At 45.3% G+C, this 20,741-nt stretch overlaps 1 protein-coding gene across 1 annotated transcript in view; it reads left to right on the top strand.

The window, feature by feature from the left end:
- Positions 1-20,741, top strand: part of slc35f1 (solute carrier family 35 member F1) — a 439,716-nt gene that overhangs the window by 417,704 nt on the left and 1,271 nt on the right. The gene's annotated exons all lie outside the window — the stretch shown is intronic.

Here is a 20,741-nt window from a genome sequence, read left to right as displayed (position 1 = left end):
TGTCCGCCCATTCCACCAGCTTGTCTATGTCCTCTTGAAGTCGATCACTATTCTCCTTCACTGTTCACAATACTTCCAAGCTTTTTGTCATTGGCAGATTTTGAAACTGTGCCCCGTACACCCAAGTCAAAATCATTAATATATATCAAGAAAAGCAATGGTCCCAGTACTGATCCCTGGGGAACCCCACTCTATACCTTCTTCCAATCCGAAAAACAACCATTCACTACTACTGTTTGCTGTCACTCAGCCAACTTCATATGCATGCTGCCACTGTTCCGTTTATTCCATGAGCCTCAACTTTGCTGACAAGCCTAATATGTGGCACTTTATCAAATGCCTTTTGGAAGTCCATGTACACCACATCAACTGCATTACCCTCATCAAACCCCTCTGTTACTTTTTGAAAAAACTCAATCAAATTAGTAAAACACAATTTAACTTAAACAAACCTGTGCTGGCTTTCCTCTGTTAATCTACACTTGTCTGAGCTGAGAGGAATGGCGATCTTTAAGTTATTTAAAATCTTCAAAATTTTGTAGTGATTTGCTAGGGTGGATTGGATGGGTGAGTCCAGAACAATGGGATGTTATTTTTTATTTGTTCAGGGCATGTGGGCATCACTGGCTAGGCCAGCATTTATTGCTCATCCATAATTGCCCTTGAGAAGGTGGTACTGAGCTGCCTTCTTGAACGGCTGCAGTCTTTGGGTGTAGAGATGTTGCAGAGAGGCTTCAGGGTGATTTGGATGAGTTAAGTGAGTGGGAAAATGCATGGCAGATGCAGTATAATGTGAATAAGTGTTAGGTTATCCACTTTGGTATCAAAAACAGGAAGGCAGATTATTATCTGAATGGCTATAAACTGAGAGAGGGTAATATGCAATGAGACCTGGGTGTTCTCATACACCAATCGCTGAAGGTAAGCCTGCAGGTGCAACAGGCGGTAAAAAAGGCAAATGGTATGTTGGCCTTCATGACGAGAGGATTCGAGTACAGGAGCAGGGATGTTTTGCTTCAATTATAAAGGCCCTTGGTGAGGCCACACCTGGAATATTGTATGCAGTTTTGGTCTCCTTATCTGAGGAAGGATGGTCTTGCTACAGAGGGAGTGCAGCGAAGGTTTACCAGACTGATTACTGGGATGGCGGGACTGACGCATGAGGAGAGATTGAGTCGGTTAGGATTATATTCACTGGAGTTCAGAAGAGTGAGGGGGGATCTCATAGAAACCTATAAAATTCTAACAGGACTTAATAGGGTAGATGCAGAAAGGATGTTCCCGATGGTGGGGGAGTCCAGAACCAGGGGTCATAGTCTAATGATACGGGGTAAACCTTTCAGGACTGAGATGAGGAGAAATTACTTCACCCAGAGAGTGGTGAGCCTGTGGAATTTGCTACCACAGAAAGCAGTTGAGGCCAAAACATTGTATGTTTTCAAAAAGGAGTTAGATATAGCTCTTGGGGCTAAAGGGATAAAAGGGTATGTGGTGAAAGCGGGAACAGGTTACTGAGTTGGATGATCAGCCATGATCATAATGAATGGTGGAGCAGGCTCGAAGGGCCGAATGGCCTATTCCTGCTCCTAATTTCTATGTTTCTATGTAGGTACGCCAACAGTGCTGTTAGGAGGGGAGTTCCAGGATCTTGACCCAGTGACAGTGAAGGAACCATGATCTAGTTCCAAGTCAGGATGGTGTGTGGCTTGGAGGGGAACTTGCAGGTAGTGGCATTCCCATGCATCTGCTGCTCTTGTCCTTCTCGGTGGTAGAGGTTGCGGGTTTGGAAGGTGCTGTCTAAGGAGCCTTGGTGAGTTGCTGCAGTGCATCTTGTAGATGGTACACACTGCTGCAACTGTGCGTGTCTGTGGTGGAGGGAGTGAAGGTGGTGGATGGGGTGCCAATCAAGCAGGCTGCTTTGTCCTGGATGGTGTCGAGCTTCTTGAGTGTTGCTGGAGCTGCACCCATCCAGGCAAGTAGAGAGTATTCCATCACTCTCCTGACTTGTGCCTTGTAGATGGTGGGCAGGCACTGGGAAGTCAGGAAGTAAGTTACTCGTAGCAGAATTCCTAGCTTCTGACCTACTCTTGTAGCCACAGCATTTATGTGGCTGGTCCAGTTCAGTTTCTGATGAATGGTGACCCCCATGATGTTGATAGTGGGGGATTCAGTGATCGTAATGCCATTGAACATCAAGGGGAGATGGTTAGATTCTCTCTTGTTGGAACTCGTCATTGCCTGACATTTGTATGGCATGAATGTTACTTGCCACTCATCAGCCCAAGCCTGGATGTTGTCCAGGTCTTGCTGCATATGGACATGGGCTGCTTCAGTATCTGAGGAGTCGCGAATGGTACTGAATATTGTGCAATCATCAGCGAACATCCCACCTCTGAACTTATGATGGAGAGAAGGTCATTGATGAAGTAGCTGAAGATGGTTGGGCCTAGGACAGTACCCTGAGGAACTCCTACTGTGATGTCCTGGGACTGAGATGATTGACCTCCAACAACCACAACTCTCTTCCTTTGTGCTAGGTTTGACTTCAACCAGCAGAGAGTTTTCCCCCTGATTCCCATTGACTCCAGTTTTGCTAGGGCTCCTTGATGCCATACTCAATCAAATGTTGTCTTGATGTCAGGACAGTCACTCTCACCTCACCTCTGGAGTTCAGCTCTTTTATCTATGTTTGGACAAAGGCTGTAATGAGGTCAGGAGCTGAGTGACCCTGGCGGAACCCAAACTGAGCTTCGGTAAGCAGGCTGTTGCTGAGCAAGAGCCGCTTGATAGCACTGTTGACAACCACTTCCATCACTTTGCTGATGATCGGGAGTAGACTGATGGGGCGATAATTGGCCGGGTTGGATTTGTTGTGCTTTTTGTACAGGGGACATACCTTGGCAATTTTCCACATTGCCAGGTAGATGCCAGTGTTGTAGCTGTACTAGAACAGCTTGGCTAGGGGCATGGCTAATTCTGGAGCACAAATCTTCAGTGCTATTGATGGAATGTTGTCAAGGCCCGTAGCCTTTGCAATATCCAGTGCCTTCAGCCGTTTCTTGATATCATATGGAGTGAATCGAATTGGCTGAAGACTGGCAGCTGTGATGCTGGGGACCTCAGGAGGAGGCTGAGATGGATCATCCACTCGGCACTTCTGGCTGAAGATGAATGCAAATGTTTCAGCCTTGTCTTTTGTACTGATGTGCTGGGCTCCCCCATCGGTGAGGATGGGGATATTTGTGGAGCCTCCTCCTCCTGTTGGTTGTTTTAATTGTCCACCACCACTCACAACTGGATGTGGCAGAACTGCAGAGCTTAGATCTGATCCGTTGGTTATGGGATCGCTTAGCTCTGTCTATTGGGCGGCACACTGGCGCAGTGGTTAGCACCGCAGCCTCACAGCTCCAGCTGTGACCTGGGTTCAGTTCTGGGTACTGGCTGTGCGGCGTTTGCAAGTTCTCCCTGTGACTGCGTGGGTTTGCGTCGGGTGCTCCAGTTTCCTCCCACAGCCAAAGACTTGCAGGTTGATAGGTAAATTGGCCATGATAAATTGCCCCTGTGTAGGCAGGTGGTAGGAGAATTGAGGGAAGGTGGGGATGTGATAGGGAATCCGGGGTTAATGTAGGATTAGTATAAATGGGTGGTTGTTGGTCAGCACAGACTTGGTGGGCCGAAGGGCCTGTTTCAGTGCTGTATCTCTCTATGTCTATTGCCTACTGCTTACGTAGTTTGGCATGCAAGTAGTCCTCTGTTGTAGCTTCACCAAGTTGACACCTCATTTTTAGGTATGCCTGGTGCTCCTCTTGGCATGCCCTTCTGCACTCTTCATTGAACCAGGGTTGATCCCCTGGCTTGATGGTAATGGCAGAGTGGGGAATATGCCCGGCCATGAGGTTACAGATTGTGGTTGAATACAATTCTGCTGCTGCTGATGGCCCACAGTGCCTCATGGATGCCCAGTTTTGAGTTGCTAGATCTGTTCGAAATCTATCCCATTTAGTATGATGGTAGTGCCACACAACATGATGATGGGTACCCTCAGTGTGAAGATGGGACTTTGTCTCCACAAGGACTGTGCGCTGCTCACTCCTACCAATACTGTCATGGACGGATGCATCTGCGACAGGTAAATTGGTGAGGATGATGTCAGGTGGTTTTTCCTGCTTATTCGTTCCCTCACCACCTGCCGCAGACCCAGTCTAGCAGCTATGTCCTTTAGAACTCGGTCAGCTGGGTCAGTAGTGTGCTACCGAGCCACTCTTGGTGATGGACATTAAAGTCCCCCACCTAGAGTGCATTTTGTGCCCTTGCTACCCTCAGTACTTTTTCCAATTGGTGTTCTACATGGAGAATCCCTGATTCATCAGCCGAGGGGAGGGGCTGGGGGGATGCGGGGGGAGGCGGGGGTCGGTAGATGGTAATCATCAGATTTCCTTGCCCATATTTGACCTGATGCCATGAGACTTCATGGGGTCCGGAGTCAATGTTGAGCATTCCCAGGGCAACTCCCTCCTGACTGTATACCAGGATCTGTCCTGGGGTGGGACAGGACATAACCAGGGATGATGATGGCAGTGTCTGGGACATTGTCTGTAAGGTATGATTCCGTGAGTATGACTATATTAGGCGGTTGCTTGACTAGTCTGTGGGACAGCTCTCCCAATTTAAAGTAAGGGGCAGGAGGTTTAAAGGGGATTTGAGGAAAAATTATTTCACCCAGAGGGTGGTTGGAATCTGGAATGCACTGCCTGAAGAGGTGGTTGAGGCAGGAACCATCACAACATTTAAGAAGATTTAGATGAGCACTTGAAACGCCATAGCATACAAGGCTATGGGCCAAGTGCTGGTAAATGGGATTAGAATAGGTAGGTGCTTGATGGCCGGCACAAACACGATGGGCCAAAGGTCCTGTTCTATGACTGATTCTATGACTGGCACAAGCCCCCAGATGTTAGTAAGGAGGACTTTGCAGAGTCAACAGGGCTGGGTGTGCTGTTGTCGTTTCCGGTGCTTAGGCCGATGCCGGGTGGTCCATCTTGTTTCATTCCTTCTCTTAGACTTTGTAGCAGTTTGATGTGACTGAGTGGCTTGCAAGTCCATTTCAGAGGGCATTTAAGGGTCAACTACATTGCTGTGGATGTGGAGTCACATGTAGGACAGACCAGGTATGGACAGCAGCCTAAAGGACATGAGTGAACCAGATGGGTTTTTGCAACAATCGCTTGATATAGATGATATTCATTAACAGAGGAATTTCTTTGCACAGAGGTGAGAATGTGCAACTTGCTGCCAGATGGAGAGGTTGCAATAGATTGCATTCACACATTTATGGGGAGGCTTAATGTATATATGAAGGAAAAGGGAAGGGAATCATATGGGGACAGGGTGGAAGAGGTAATTACAGTAGGAAAAGGCATAGACCAGTTATGCCAATAACCTGTATATCATGCAATAATGGCTGAGAATGAGGCAAAAGCAGGCTGTGAAGCCAACTATCACCAAATCTCGTCAGCCTCAATTTCCCTTCTGTGCCCCCGTCAAGACTGCTGCTGGCTGTCCCTTCTCACCCATTGCATGAAAATGCTGGTGAAGTGGGGGGGCCTACTTCTCACCCATTGACCCTAATTTTTTCCTGTAACCAGAACCATCATGTGGAAGTGATGGTAGTAGTGGTCAGGAAGGGTGGTGGCAGTCCTGAGAAGTGGTGGGTGGTGGTCTGCAAACTGATACAGGTGACTGTTTTGGAAACTGCATTTCTGGTGCAGAATTAGACTTAATGGGAGTGTAGATCGGAGAATCAGGACCTACTCCGATATCTGCAGTATAGACTCCGACTCAGTTACCTGTTTCGGCCTTAGTATCTGCCAAGGCCTACAAGACTGCTTCTCTCTTGATCTCCGGAGCTCATATGAACATACGAATTAGAAGCAGGAGGAGGCCGCTCGGCCCCTTGAGCCTGCTCCGCTATTCAGCAAGATCATGGCTGATCAGATTGTAACCTTGACTCCACATTCCCACCTACCCCTGATAACCTTTCACCCCCTTACTTATCAAGAATCTATGTACCTCTGCCTTAAAAATAGTCAAAGACTCTGCTTCCATCGCCTTTTGAGGAAGAGAGTTCCAAAGACTCATGACCCTCTGAGAAAAAACATTTATCCTCATCTCATAGAGTCATAGAGTTATACAGCACAGAATCAGGCCTTTTGGCCCATCGTGTCTGTCCGGCCATTAAGCACCTATCTATTCTAATCCCATTTTCCAGCACTTGGCCCGTAGCCTTGTGTGCTATGGCATTTCAAGTGCACATCTAGATACTTCTTAAATGTTGTGAGGGTTCCTGCCTCTACCACCCCTACAAGCAGTGTGTTCCAGATTCCAACCACCCTCCTGGTGAAATTTTTTTCCCTCAAATCCCCTCTAAACCTTCTTCCCCTTACCTTTAATCTATGCCCCCTGGTTATTGACACCTCTGCTAAGGGAAAAAGTTTTTTCCTATCTACCCTATCTATGCCCCTCATAATTTTGTACACCTCAATCATGTCCCCCTTCATCTTTCTCTGCTCTAAGAAAAACAACCCTAGCCTATCCAGTCTCTCTTCACAGCTCAAATGCTCCAGCCCAGGCAACATCCTGGTGAATCTCCTCTGCACCCTCTCCAGTGCAATCACATCCTTCCTATAGTGTGGCGACCAGAACTATACACAGTACTCCAGCTGTGGCATAACTAGCGTTTTATACCGCTCCATCATAACCTCCCTGCTCTTATATTCTGTGCCTCGGCTAATAAAGGCAAGTATCCCATATGCCTTCCTAACCACCTTATCTACCTGTGCTGCTGCCTTCAGTGATCTGTGGATAAGTACACCAAGGTCCCTCTGGCCCTCTGTACTTCCTAGGGTCTTACCATCCATTGTATATTCTGTTGCCTTGTTAGTCCTCCCAAAATGCATCACGTCACACTTCTCAGGATTAAGTTCCAATTGCCACTTCTCCGCCCATCTTACCAGCCCATCTATATCGTCCTGTAATCTAAGACTATCCTCCTCACTAGCTACAACACCACCAATTTTCGTGTCATCTGCGAACTTACTGATCATACCTCCTATATTCATGTCTAAATCATTAATGTACACTACAAACAGCAAAGGTCCCAGCATCAATCCCTGCAGTACACCGCTGATCACAGGTTTCCAATCGCAAAAACAACCCTCGACCATCACTCTCTGCCTCCTGCCACTAAGCCAACTTGGATCCAATTTGCCAAATTACACAGGATCTCATGGGCTCTTACCTTCTTGACCAATATCCCATGCGTCTCATCAAAAGCCTTACTGACGTCCATGTAGACTACATCAACTGCTTTGCCCTCATCTACACACCTAGTCATCTCCTCAAAAAATTCAATCAAATTTGTTAGACATGATCTCCCCCTGACAAAGCCGTGCTGACTATCCTTGATTGGAGTTGAGGCCAAGATGAGATCAGCCATGATCGTATTGAATGGCGGAGCAGGCTTGAGGGACTGAATTGCCTACTCCTGCTCCGAGTTCTTATGTTCTTATGTTAATCCCTGCCTCTCCAAGTGGGGATTAATCCTGTACCCTCCAAATTTTTTTCCAATATTTTCCCTACCACTGATGCTGGGCTCACTTGCCTGCAATTACCTGGTTTATCCCTACTACCCTTCTTGAACAATGGTACCACATTCGCTGCCCTCCAGTCCTCTGGCCCCTCTCCTGTGGCCAGAGAGGATTTGAAAATTTGTGTCAGAGCCCCTGCAATCTCCTCCCTTGCCTCACATAATAGCCTGGGATACATCTCATCTGGGCCTGGAGATTTATCCACTATTAAGCCCACTAAAACCGCTAATACCTCCTCCCTTTCAATGCTGATTTGTTCAAGTATATCACAATCCCCCTCCCTGATCTCTACAGCTACATTGTCCTTCTCCATAGTGAACCCAGATGAAAAGTAATCATTTAAAATCTCACCAACGTCCTCCAGCTCCACACACAGATTGCCACTTAGGTCCCTAATGGGCCCTACTCTTTCCCTGGTTCTCCTCTTGCCCTTAATATACTTATAAAATGCCTCGGGATTTTCCTTTTATCTTGCCTGCCAGTGTTTTCTCATGCCACCTCTTTGCTGTCCTAATTACTTTTTTAAGTACCCCCCCCCCCCCCTACACTTTCTGTACTCCTCTAGGGCCTCTGCTGTTTTCAGCCCTCTGAATCTGCCATAAGCCTCCTTTTTTTACTTTACCCAATCCTCTATATCCCTTGACATCCAGGGTTTCCTGGTCTTGTTGGTTCTACCCTTCACCTTTACCGGGAACATGTTGGCTCTGAATTCTCACTATTTCCTCTTTGAATGACTCCCACTGGTCTGATGTAGACTTTCCTACAAGTAGCTGCTCCCAGTCCACTTTGGTTAGATCCTGTTTTATCATATTGAAATCAGCTTTCCCCCAATTCAGTACCTTGATTTCCGGTCCCTCTTTGTCCTTTTCCAGAACTACCTTAAATCTTAGAGTTATGGTCACTATCACCGAAATGCTTCCCCACTGACACTCCTACAACTTGTCTGGTTTAATTCCCTAAGATTAGATCCAGTACCGCCCCTTCTCTTGTAGGATTTTCTACGTGCTGGCTCAAAAAACTCTCCTCGATGCACTTTAAGAATTTTGCCCCCTTTAAGCCTTTTGCACTAAGACTATCCAGTTAATATTGGGCAACTTGAAATCCCCTAATATTATTACCCTATTATTTTTTACACCTCTCTGAGATTTACATACATATCTGCTCCTCTATCTCTCCCTGACTGTTTGGAGGCCTATAGTACATTCCCAGCAAAGTGATTGCCCCCTTTTTGTTTTTATCTTCTGCCCGTATGGCCTCATTTGAGGAACCTTCAATATCATCCCTCCTTACTGCAGTAATTGACTCCTTGATCAATAGAGTAATGCCATCTCCTGTTTTACACCCCCCCCCACCCCCCAGCCCCCAGTCACGCCTGAAGATTCTATACCCTGGAATATTAAGCTGCTAGTGCTGCCCTTCCCTCAACCATGTCTCTGTGATAGCAATAATATCATATTCCCATGTGTTAATCCACCGCCCTCAATTCATCTGCCTTGCTTGTAAGATTCCTTGTGTTAAAATAGATGCAATCCAGCCTTGCATTATTTCTTTGTGCCTAAACAGGTCTATATTTGCTCTGCCTTCCAGACTGACTCAGTTTCTCTTCTATATTTGGCTGTGCATCACCCCATACTGTACCTCCACTCTGTATCCCATCCACCTGCCTGATTAGTTTAAACCCTCCCTCCCCTCCCCGCCACCACCACCCCCGCAACAGCACTAAACAAACCTCCCTGCAAGGATGTTGGTCCCATTCCAGTTCAGGTGCAACCCGTCCGACTTGTACAGGTCTCACCTTCATCAGAAACAGACCCAATGATGCAGGAAACTAAAGCCCTCCCTCCTGTACATCTCTTCAGCCACGCATTCATCTGCTCTACCCTCCTATTCCTATACTCACTAGCATGTGGCACCAGGAGTAATCCAGAGGTTACAACCTTTGAGGTCTTGCTTTTTAATCTGCTGCCTATCTCCCTAAATTCTTGTTACAGGGCCTCATCCCTCTTTCTAACTACACCATTGGTACCAATGTGAACCACGACCTCTGACTGTTCACCCTCCCCCTTCAGAATGTCCTGCAGCCGCTCCGTGACATCCTTGACCGGAGCACCAGGGAGGCAACATACCATCCTGGAGTTACATTTGCAGCCACAGAAATGCCTATCTGTACCCCTTACAAAAGAATCCCCTATCACTATAGCTCTTTTTCCTCTCCTTCTGTGCAGCTGAGCTACCCGTGGTGCCACAGACTTGGCTCTTGCTGCATTCCCCTCAGAAGCTATCTCCCCCAAAAGTATCCAAAGCGGAAAATCTGCTAGAGGGGGAGATGGACCCAGGGGACTCCTGCACTACCTGCCTAGTTCTTCTACGCTGCCTGGCCGTCACCCATTTCCTTTCTGCCTAAGCAGTCTTTACCTGTGGTGTGACCACCTCCCTGTACATGCTATCCACAAGGATCTCAGCCTTGCGGATGTTCCACTGTGTCTCCAGCTGCTGCTCCAGATCTGAAACGCTGATTTTGAGTAGCTGCAACTGGCGACACTTCCTGCACACGTTCGCCCTGGACACTGGAAGTGTCCCTGACTTCTCACATTGCACAGGAGGAGCACTCCATGCTGCCGAGCTGCCCTGCTATGACTTACCCTTAATTTACTCCCTTAAATTACTGAAAAATTAGAGATTATTTACACTAGGTACCTTGATTCCCTAAAAAAACACTACTTACTATATATAAAAAAAACTGTAGACCTTAACTTTCTCTTTCCTTTAGTTGCGAACCCACTTTACTTACTTTACTTGCTTTAGTCACTTACAAGATACTCACCAAACAGGTAGCTTCTTCCCAAATCTCTGTCTGAAATGGGAGACTCCTTATTTTTAAGCAGTGACCCCTAGTTCTAGATTCTCCTACAAGAGGAAACATCCTTTCCACATCCACCCTCTCAAGACCCCTCAGGATCTTATATGTTTCAGTCAAGTGCCTCTTACTCTTCTAAACTCCAGTGGATTCAAGCCTAGCCTGTCCAACCTTTCCTCATAAGACAACCCACCATTCCAGGTATTAGTCCAGTGAACCTTCTCTGAACTGCTTCCAATGCATTTACATCCTTCCTTAAATAAGGAGACCAATTCTGTACACAGTACTCCAGATGTGGTCTCACCAATGCCCTGCATGGTATAACCTGCCTCCTTTTGTATTCAATTCCCCTTGCAATAAATGGTAACATTCTATTAGCTTTCCTAATTACTTGCTGAACCTCCATACTAACCTTCTGCAGTTCATGCACTAGGACATCCAGATCCCTCTGCATCTCAGAGCTCTGCAATCACTCACCATTTAGATAATATGCTTCTTTTTTATTCTTCCTGCCAAAATGGACAATTTCACATTTTCCCACATTATACTCCATTTGCCAGATCTTTGCCCATTCACTTAATCTATCTATATCCCTTTGTAGCCTCCTTATGTCCTCTTCACAACTTATTTTCCTACCTATCATTGTGTTATCAGCAAATTTAGCAACCATACCTTCGGTGCCTTCATCCAAGTCATTGAAATAAATTGTAAAAGGTTGAGGCACCAGCACTGAACCTTGCACACACCACTCGTTACATTTGGCCAATCAGAAAATGACTCATTTATGCCTACTGCTGTTTCCTGTCAACTAGCCAATCTCCTATCCATGCCAATATGTTATCCCCTATATAGGGGGAACTGGGTGAGGAGGGGTGGTGGAAATAAATACAGGGGGGTGGGGGGTGGAAATAAATGCAGGGGGAACTGGGGGGTGGAAATAAATACAGGGGGAACTGGGGGGTGGGTGGGAAATAAATACAGGGGGAACTGGGGGGTGGAAATAAATACCGGGGGAACTGGGGGGTGGGTGGGAAATAAATACAGGGGGAACTGGGGGGTGGGTGGGGAATAAATACAGGGGAACTGGGTCTAGGGGGAATTAAATATAGGGAGAACCCGGGTGGAGGGGTAAATCAATACAGGAGGAACCAGTGGGGGGTGAAATATATACAGAGGGAACTGGGGTGAATAAATACAGGGGGAACTGAGAGGGGGAAATAAATACAGGGGGAACCAGGAGGGAATAAATACAGGGGGAACCGGTGGAAAATAAATACAGGAGGATAGGAGGAACGGGAGGGGGGAATAAATACAGGGGGAACATGGGGCATGGGGAATAAATACAGGGGGAACAGTGGGGCGGGGAAATAAATACAGGGGAACCTGGGGGTGGGGAAATAAATACAGGGGAACCTGGGGGGGTGGGGAAATAAATACAGGGGAACCAGGGGAATAAATACAGGGGGAACTGGGCTGGGAATAAATGCAGGGAGAACTGGGAATGGGGAGGGAGGTGAATCCAGTGCCTTGAGAGTAGACTGGGGATAGTTGGGAGTGTGGAATTCGAGACACAAACATATTAGCCATGATCTTATTTAATGGCAAAGCAGGCTCGACAGGCTTCTGCTCCTAATTCATATGGTCGTATACCATGAGCTTTTATGTCTGCAATAACTTTTGATGTGGCACCTTATCAAATGCCTTCTGGAAATCTAAGTACAGTACATCTACCAGCTCCCCTTTATCCACAGCATATGTTACTTCTTCAAAGAACTCCAATAAATTGGTTAAACATTATTTCCCTTTCACAGCTCTTCTGCCCCTTTCAAGCTCTAGTCTCCTTTACTGGTGCTGTAGCAGTGATCCCACTGCAATACTGCTGGAAGTTTGAAGTTGAGTGCTGCCCGACTCCCTCTTGGCAGTAGGCATCCTGCTGGATAGTGATAGTAATCAGTGATAATTCCAAACCTGGAGAAATGGGTTAGCTGAGGGCAAAGTTAGAAGGGCAAATGGAAGTCTCCCCTGCTGCTACTCTGTCCCGAAAGAAAAATCTAATAATTCCAGTTAATCTGAATTTTTCTATTGCATAAAGGTCCATGTAATTTAAAGTCAAATTAGATTTTACTAAACCCATTCAAATCACTTTAAATTGACATGACAAATGCTGATTAAGTATGAATAAAGTGTATTGTGAGTCTAGTTTTTTCATCTCTTATCTGTGGGATATGCCTACTGAATAAAATGTTTGACCTCAGATGCCACAATATTGACCTACTTCAATGTACTGTACACAACCACCCCAATATTGCACTTCCAATTACAATTCTTCCACTGCACAGAGAAAATATGTCAATATGGCATACTGGGGGAACATGGTAGTCAAATTGTTTAACACTGGAATTCCATCCAAGTGTTTGTGAGATTTGAGTCTTAGGGTTGGCCTGCCATGTGCATAAGACTCAGATGTATTTTTAATCTGGCAAATGGAGTTGAGACATGGCATCTGTGAGTTAAAGGGAGAGGGAAGCAGTTACCAAATCCATGTGATTCCTTTAGCTGTTTTTTAATGAAGGTTTTCTTGCATTTCCAACTGGCACTGAACATGACCTACAATCGGAGAGAATGGGGAAAGGGAAAATGTTGCTGATGGCTCTGTGGTAAATAAACCATATGGTTTGGTACTGAGCTAAAAGTGTCAGGTTCAATCCGGGATCTGTCTGAGATAACTGATTACAGCTTGAGAAGTAAATGGACATTATTATTAGCCTCAGAATCTCTGTGATTCAAAGGAAAATGACCAGCCCAGATTCTCATCTCTGATTGCTGTCCCGTGACTTGCTGAAAAATGTACTTTTGTGGAGATCTGTGATCAGTGCCAAGGGTATGTCCATTTGTGATTGGAGCTGGTGGGGGAGGCAGGGGTGCTGGTATCTGTCTGTATCTGGGTCGGGAGGGTGGTTGGGATGTCTGTCTGCGTGATCAGGCACTGGGGGGATGGTACTGTGTGTGTGCAGTCGGGGCCAGGGATGATGTCTGTTTGCAATTGGTGGTGGTAGACGGTGGGGATTGTGGGTGTCTGCCTGTGACCCTGGTCCACAAGAAAGCCCGAAAAATAAATTTTAAACTTGACTCAAGGTTTTACCTGTTGTGATGCCAACAACAACCCTACACCCCCCCCATCCCAGCCTGCACCCTCCTGCCCCATACCCCGCACCCTACTCCCCTGCACCCCACTCCCTGCACCCCCCCGACCCCCCGATACCGCTCAATCCACTAGTTAATATTGCAGATCGGATCCTTGTGACATCACTAGACCCTGTATGCATATTTAAAACAGGACACCGCTTCCTACCTGCGGGTATCCTGCTCGCCTGCTGAAGCAGCAGGTTCATAGGCGGATACACTAGGAAGGAAGTGAGATCAATGCGGGTAACTAACACCCATTATTTTAACTTTCCCAAGTGGGGGCATTTAAAATCAGGGCCACTGTCTCGATTGTGATACCGCATTGTCAAATAATCTACTGATACTCATTGCCTATGTAAAGAATGGGTGTTTGGGTAAAAAGCTGAATTACCAGCAGAATATTCAACTAAGAGAAAGTTAGAGGCCAAAGTGATACACAAGGATTAATTAGAAGTAGCGTACCTGACCGATAATGAGATGAGTACTTGTAGAATAAGTAGGAAAATGCATTGGCTTGAAGCACAAAGGTAATGATTGATTAAACAACTTTCAGTTCAAAATGGCCTGAGGGCAGCACTTTTCATTTAATACATTCTTTCTTCAATTTATTCCAATTCAGAACAAAGAAAAACTCAAGGTGGAATGAAGCATGTGGTTTATAGAGATTAACTAGATGAAGAGAGCCCCGTTCAGCTTCAATTACCTAGATGAATTATCAGTGAAACGCACTCTGTGGGAGTGGAGAGCTCGCATACTTGCAATACATTAAACAAAATTTTGAACAAAGCTCCTTTCATTATTTGGAATATGAAGCCCTCCATGGTATTTGTAATTTGTTCTTGAAAATTAAACAAAAATCTCTAGTTTTTGCAGTATTTTAAACTGAATAGATGGAAAAGTATTGTTGTTCACATTGAGTGTAAGAAAAAACTGCAAATATTTAGATATAACTATTGAACACAGACTATTATTTATTTATTTGGTTAACAAGTTTGTTACTTGTCTTTATCATATGTTATTGGTTTTAATTCTTTTATGCTGAGTTCCCTCAATAGCTTATTGGGTAAGTGCACTGCCCAGTAAGTGGGTGAGTGAACAGAGCCTTACAGGCCAGGACAATGACAGGTTTGATCTCTGGTCCATGCTTAATTAGCTGATCCCAACCAGTGTATTGGTTGAAGTGCCACAGTTGGTTCCCAGCCACTCCAAGCCAGAAAGAGTTCAAATCAGCCAATATTCCTGCTCTTGTTTGCTTTCCAGTGACTGCTGGGAAGTGCATGGGGAAAATAACATTCAGCTATGGTGGGGACGTAAACCCTGTGAATGCGATTTGAAAGTCAGTGGAGAGGATAATTGGGTGGGGTGTATAATGGGTAGCCGATCAACCACTGCCAGTTTTGTGTATTGATGTGGGATAAGGACAGGATCACACTTGGTTGAAGCGACCCACGGTTCAGTAGTCCAACTGCACTCACTGACTAGACGAACATATGAAGAATGGACACTTAGTTAAGAAGCTGGAGGGATGATAGTGTTTGTGGGACTGTACCTCTGCATGAATTAATGCCTTCAGGAGGGGAGGGAACAAGATTGGATCGATTACACAAACAATGTCCAGGACCAATGTCCATGTGAGGTGGTTTGCTAGTGCTAGTGGGGAAGGTTTAAACTAACTTGGCACGGGAACGGGAACCAGGTTGCAACATAAGCAAGGAGAAACAAGATGCACAAAGGATTGGTAAAGGCAGATAGCACTAGAGTAAGAATCAGTAAGGCATGAGGTGGGTCAGAGTAAGAGGGAAAGCAATAATGTCTAAATTAGATATACAGTGCATGTGTGTGAATACACAGAGCGTGGTATATAAGGTTGGTGCACTCCAGGTGCAGATAGACACCAGGGAATATAATGTTGTGGCGATAATGGCGACCTGGCTCAAAAAGGGCTGGACTGGATGCAAAATATTCCTGGAATCAGGATGTTCAGGAAAGAGAGGGAAAGAAATAAAGAAGGAGGGGTAGCAGTGTTGATTAAGGAGAATATTACAGTGCTGGAGAGAGAAAATATTCTAGATGGGTCAAGGACAGAATCTATTTGGTTTGAAATAAGATATAATAGAGGTATCATTACACTACTGGATGTATTCTATAGGCCACCTATATCAGTGGGACAGATATAGAGGAACAAATTTGCAAGGAAGTAACAGAGAGGTGCAAAAGTAATAGAATAGTTAAAATGGGGGAACTTTACTTATCCTAATATACTGGGATAGTAATAGTGTAAAGGTCAGTGATGGGTAAGAGTTTCTAAAGTGTGTTCAGAATTTTCTAGAACAGTATATTTCAGGCCCAAAAAGGACAGAGGCATTGCTAGATCTGGAATGAGCTGGGTCAAATGGATTAAGTGTCAGTCAGGTAATATTTAGGGGACAGTGATCATCGTATCATAAGGTTAGGTGAGCTATGTGTTACGACCACATGAGAAAGGTGTCTAGGGGTCTTTTCAGCTTTCACCTGGTCTTATTGTAACAGGATTTAATTTTAAACACTGTGTTTTGAGCTCCCCCTTGGTGAATCCTTGTTCACCACTTTCCAATTCTAAGGCAAAGAAATGAGCACAAACAGGCTTCCTTAGGTTTAAACGAAGAAAGGTGAAATGTATTAAAACGTAAACTTAAAGTCTAATCCGGTTAATGCCTAGGGATACACACCATGCCCCACGCTAACATGCATGCATGATACGCACATGCAAATAGAGACAGAAAAGAGCAGAAGAAAAATAGAGAGGTTTGAGGCAATATCAGAAGAGTTTCTTGTTACTGTGCTTCGAGCTCACTGTAGTCCTTTTGTAGGTAGTCTTGCTTTTGTTTGGGCCCAGTATTCTTCTTAAACCTTGTTCACTGGAAGAGACTTTTCTCTCTTGGGGTTCATGTGTCTTCAATGGGTCTTCAGTTCTGTGAGAAAGAGATGGGAGCAGACAGGAGAGAGATCTTTTCAGTCCAGGAGCAAACAGCTTTCTGAATTCAAATTCTCTGTGGCAAGTTCAAATTCAAAAATCTCCAGCCGCCAGTTAGTCATGTGACTAAATTGGTCTGACCAGGTCTTCTGTGCGTTGTTGAAGCAGAGACTGGGTCTTTTGTTCCAACACTGTCTGGTAGTATGCAAAAAAGGTCTTTCCGGCAAGGGGCCTGGCAATTTCTTGTGATAGGCCCGCTTTTCTTTCCAGCAGCAATTTTAAATTTTAATGTTCATGTGGCAAAATAAGTGTGCCTCATTCTTGGCAGGTGGAGGCCTGCATGACATATGGAAAAGGACAAGTAACAATCCAGAGTAAGAACAACTAATTGGGGGAGCGCCAATTTCAGTGGGATGAGAACAAATCTGGCCCAGGTAAATTGGGATCAAGATTGGCAGGCAAAACTACAACTGAAAAATGGGCTGCCTTTAAAGAGGAGATGATTTGGGTATCATTGAGGTGTATTCCCATGAGGGGGAAAAATAGGACAAACAAAGCCAGAGCTCCCTGGATGACGAGGATGACGAAGGAGATAGAGACTAAGATAAAGATAAAAGGTGCCTATGACAGGTGTCAGATTGATAATACAAGTAGGAACCAGGCTGAATATTGAAGGTTCAGAGGCGAAGTGAAAAAACTAAGGGAAGCAAAGTGAGAGTATGAGAAGAGACTAGCAGTTAACATCAAAGGAAATTCTGATGTATTTTATAGGCATATAAATAGTAAAAAGGGTAGTAAAAGGAGAGGTGGGGCTAATTAGGGACCAAAAATGAGATTTATGCACGAAGGCAGGCATCATGGCTGAGGTACTAAATGATTACTTTGCATCTGTCTTTACCAAGGAAGAAGATGCTGCCAAGGTCATAGTGAGAGATGAGGCAGTTGAAACACTGGATGGGCTAAACATTAAAAAAAGGAGGTATAAGAAAGACTGGCTGTACTTAAATGTTGATAAGTCACCAGGACCAGATGAGATACATCCGAGGATACTGAGGAAAGTAAGGGTGGAAATTGCAGAAGCGCTGGCAATAATCTTTCAATCCTCCTTAGATACAAGGGTGGTGCTAGAGGACTAGAGAATTGCAAATGTTACACCCTTGTTCAAAAAGGGTGTAAGGATTATGCCAGCAACTACAGGCCAGTCAATTAACCCTCATTGGTGGGAAAGCTTTTAGAAACAATAATCCAGGTCAAAATTAACAGTCACTTGGATAAGTGTAGATTAATTAAGGAAAACCAGCATGGATTTGTTAAAGCCAAATCATGTTTAACTAAATGATTGAGTTTTTTTATTGAGGTAGCAGAGAGGGTAATGCGGTTAACGTGGTGTACATGGATTTCCAAAATGCATTTGATAAAGTGCCACATAACAGGCTTGTCAGCAAAGTCAAAGCTCATGCAATAAAGGAGACAATGGCAGCTTTGATACAAAGTAGGCTGAGTGACAGGAAATAGAGAGAAGCGGTGAACAGTTGTTTTTCAGACTGGAGGAAGGTACACAGTGGGGTTCCTCCGAGATCTGTGCCAGGGCCACTACTTTTCTTGATCTGTATTAATGACCTAGACTTGGGGGTGCAGGGCACAATTTCAAAATTTATGGATGACACCAAACTGGTAAGAATTGTGAACTGTGAGGAGGATAGCGATAGATTTCAAGAGGACATAGACAGGCTGGTGGTATGGGCTAACACCTGGCAGATGAAATTTAATGCAGAGAAGTGTGAACTGATACATGTTGGTAGGAAGAATGAGATGCAATATAAAGCAAAGGATACAGTGGTAAAAAGGTGCAGGAGCAGAAAAACCTGGGGGTTCTATGTGCACAATTCGTTGAAGGTGACAGGGCAGGTTGAGAAAACAGTTAGTAAGGCACACAGGATCCTGAGCTTTGTAAATAATGGCATAGAGTACAAAAGCAAGGAAGTTATGGTGAACCTTTATAAAACACTGGTTCTACCTTAACTGCAATATCGGGCTGAATTTTACACCGGACCCAACAGAGCAGGATAGTGGCGGCGGTGGGTGGGGAGTGTGGGGTGGTGGTGTAAAATGGAGTGGGACGATCTGGGAGCCCTTCCTGAACCGCTCCCGCCTCCGCCACCACTTTATGCAAGGCAGCGGCGGTGAAAAACGGGCAGCCCGCCCCAGACCAATTAAAGCCCTTAAGTGGCCACTTAACAGCCACTTAAGGGCCTTCACCCATCTCCACGGGGATTTTATTTGTGGCATGTCGGGCGGCCGAGGGCCAAGAGAAGCCGCCTGTTAAAAGCCGGCGGCTCTCTGACCTCCTGGGGGTGGGGGGGGGCCCTCATGATCGGGCACCCTGTGCCTGACAGAGGGCTGCCCCCGATCCCCCAACCACCCCCAACAGCCAACACATCCCCCATCCCCCCAATCGAACCCCCGTGCCTCACCGGGGCCCGCCCGATTACCCCCAGCCAAGCAACCAAAACTTACCTGCGTTCCGGGGTCCCCGACATCTTCTTTGTGAAGCTGGGCTGTATTCCCAGCAGTGCCCACTGCTCCCAGCAGCTTCATCAGGCGGGACTTCCTACGTCAAGCGGGCGGAAATCCCACCTCACACCAATTAAAGCCCGGCGACCCGCAAAATACAGGTTGGATCCCCAGGCGAGGCGGAAGTGGGTTCGCCGACGACTTTTCAGTCGGTTGCCGACTCCCGTCCGCCCAGGGTTAAATCCCGGCCATTGTATCCAATAGGAACAATGTGAAGGTTTTGGAGAAGGTGCAGAAAAGATACACGAGAATTGTTCCAGGGATGAGGGACTTTCGTTTCGTGGATAGATTGGAGAAGTTGGGCTGTCCTCCTTAGAGAAGAAAAGGTTGAGAGGAAATTTGATAGAGGCATTCAAAATGATGAGTGATCTGGACAGAGTGGACAGAGAAAAACTGTTCCCATTGGCAGAAGGATCAAGAACTAGAGGGCACCTATTTAAGGTGACTTTAAGGTGGAGGCAGATTCAATCATGGTTTTGAAAAGGGAATTGGATAGTTATCTCAAGATAGAATATTTTCAGGGCTACAGGGATTGGACGAGGTCAAGGGACTAGCTGAGTTGCTCTTGCAGTGTGCTAGCACAGAGACGAAGAGCTGAGTGGCCTTCTTCTGTGCTGCAACCATTCTATGATCCTATAAAATCTTCCCTTTATTTTCATCTTTAAGTTTAAATTGTTGCCTCCTAGTAGCATGATCTTTCCCCTTCCTAGTAGGGCAAGATAGAGTGTGTCACAGATCCTTCCATGACTTTTAGCAGTGCTGCTCTTCAGTGTCCTATTGGAAAAAGCAAGCATCCATCAGTTAGGTTTACGATAAGGCCAGATTTTGTTGTCCTGAGATAGACTCATTTATGTGGCCAGAGGAGTACTGATTAAATTCACCCGATCGGATTAGGTATAAATTGAGGCTAAGGATTTGCACTACTCTGATCTATGTTAGAAATAAAAATAGAAAATGTTGTATAGATGTACAACATCTGGAGAAAGAAACGATCTTGAGGTTTCAAGTTGTACCACTCAGGCCAACACTTTACCTCTAATGAAATTTTCATGATTCTGCAGGCATGCAATCTAAATGATGGAGATTTTGTTCTGGGTCAACAACAGCTGGAAAGTAATATTGCAATTGCATTCAGTGAACTGCCACAGAGTTGTGAGGCCTGTAACAGGAGATGTGGAAATCAGTTGATCTATTTCCGATTCTTTGTGGACTGGAAAATGGTTGGTAAACTAAATCCCTAAAATATATTGGATAACTTTTCAGTGTAAGTTGAACAAAAGCTCAGATAAACAGGTAATACAAAATGAGGATTTTGCAATTTTGAAAGATGATTGGATCTTGCTGGGCTCCATCGTAAAGAGAATGAATAAGATTTGCAGCCAATGTAAGTGGTTCACAGTCTTCTTGACAAAACATTCACAAGGGCAACAAAGGTGAGTTTAACATTCAGTTGATTCAAAATGATAAATTTGAAATCCAGTTGGCATTTTTACTGGTGCAAATAACCAAATATATTGTGAATTTG

Source organism: Heterodontus francisci, chromosome 3, assembly GCF_036365525.1.
Source record: "Heterodontus francisci isolate sHetFra1 chromosome 3, sHetFra1.hap1, whole genome shotgun sequence".
NCBI classification, from domain to species: Eukaryota; Metazoa; Chordata; class Chondrichthyes; order Heterodontiformes; family Heterodontidae; genus Heterodontus; species Heterodontus francisci.
The sequence above is the reverse complement of the archived record's forward strand: the minus strand, read 5'-3'. Positions and strand labels throughout refer to the sequence as shown.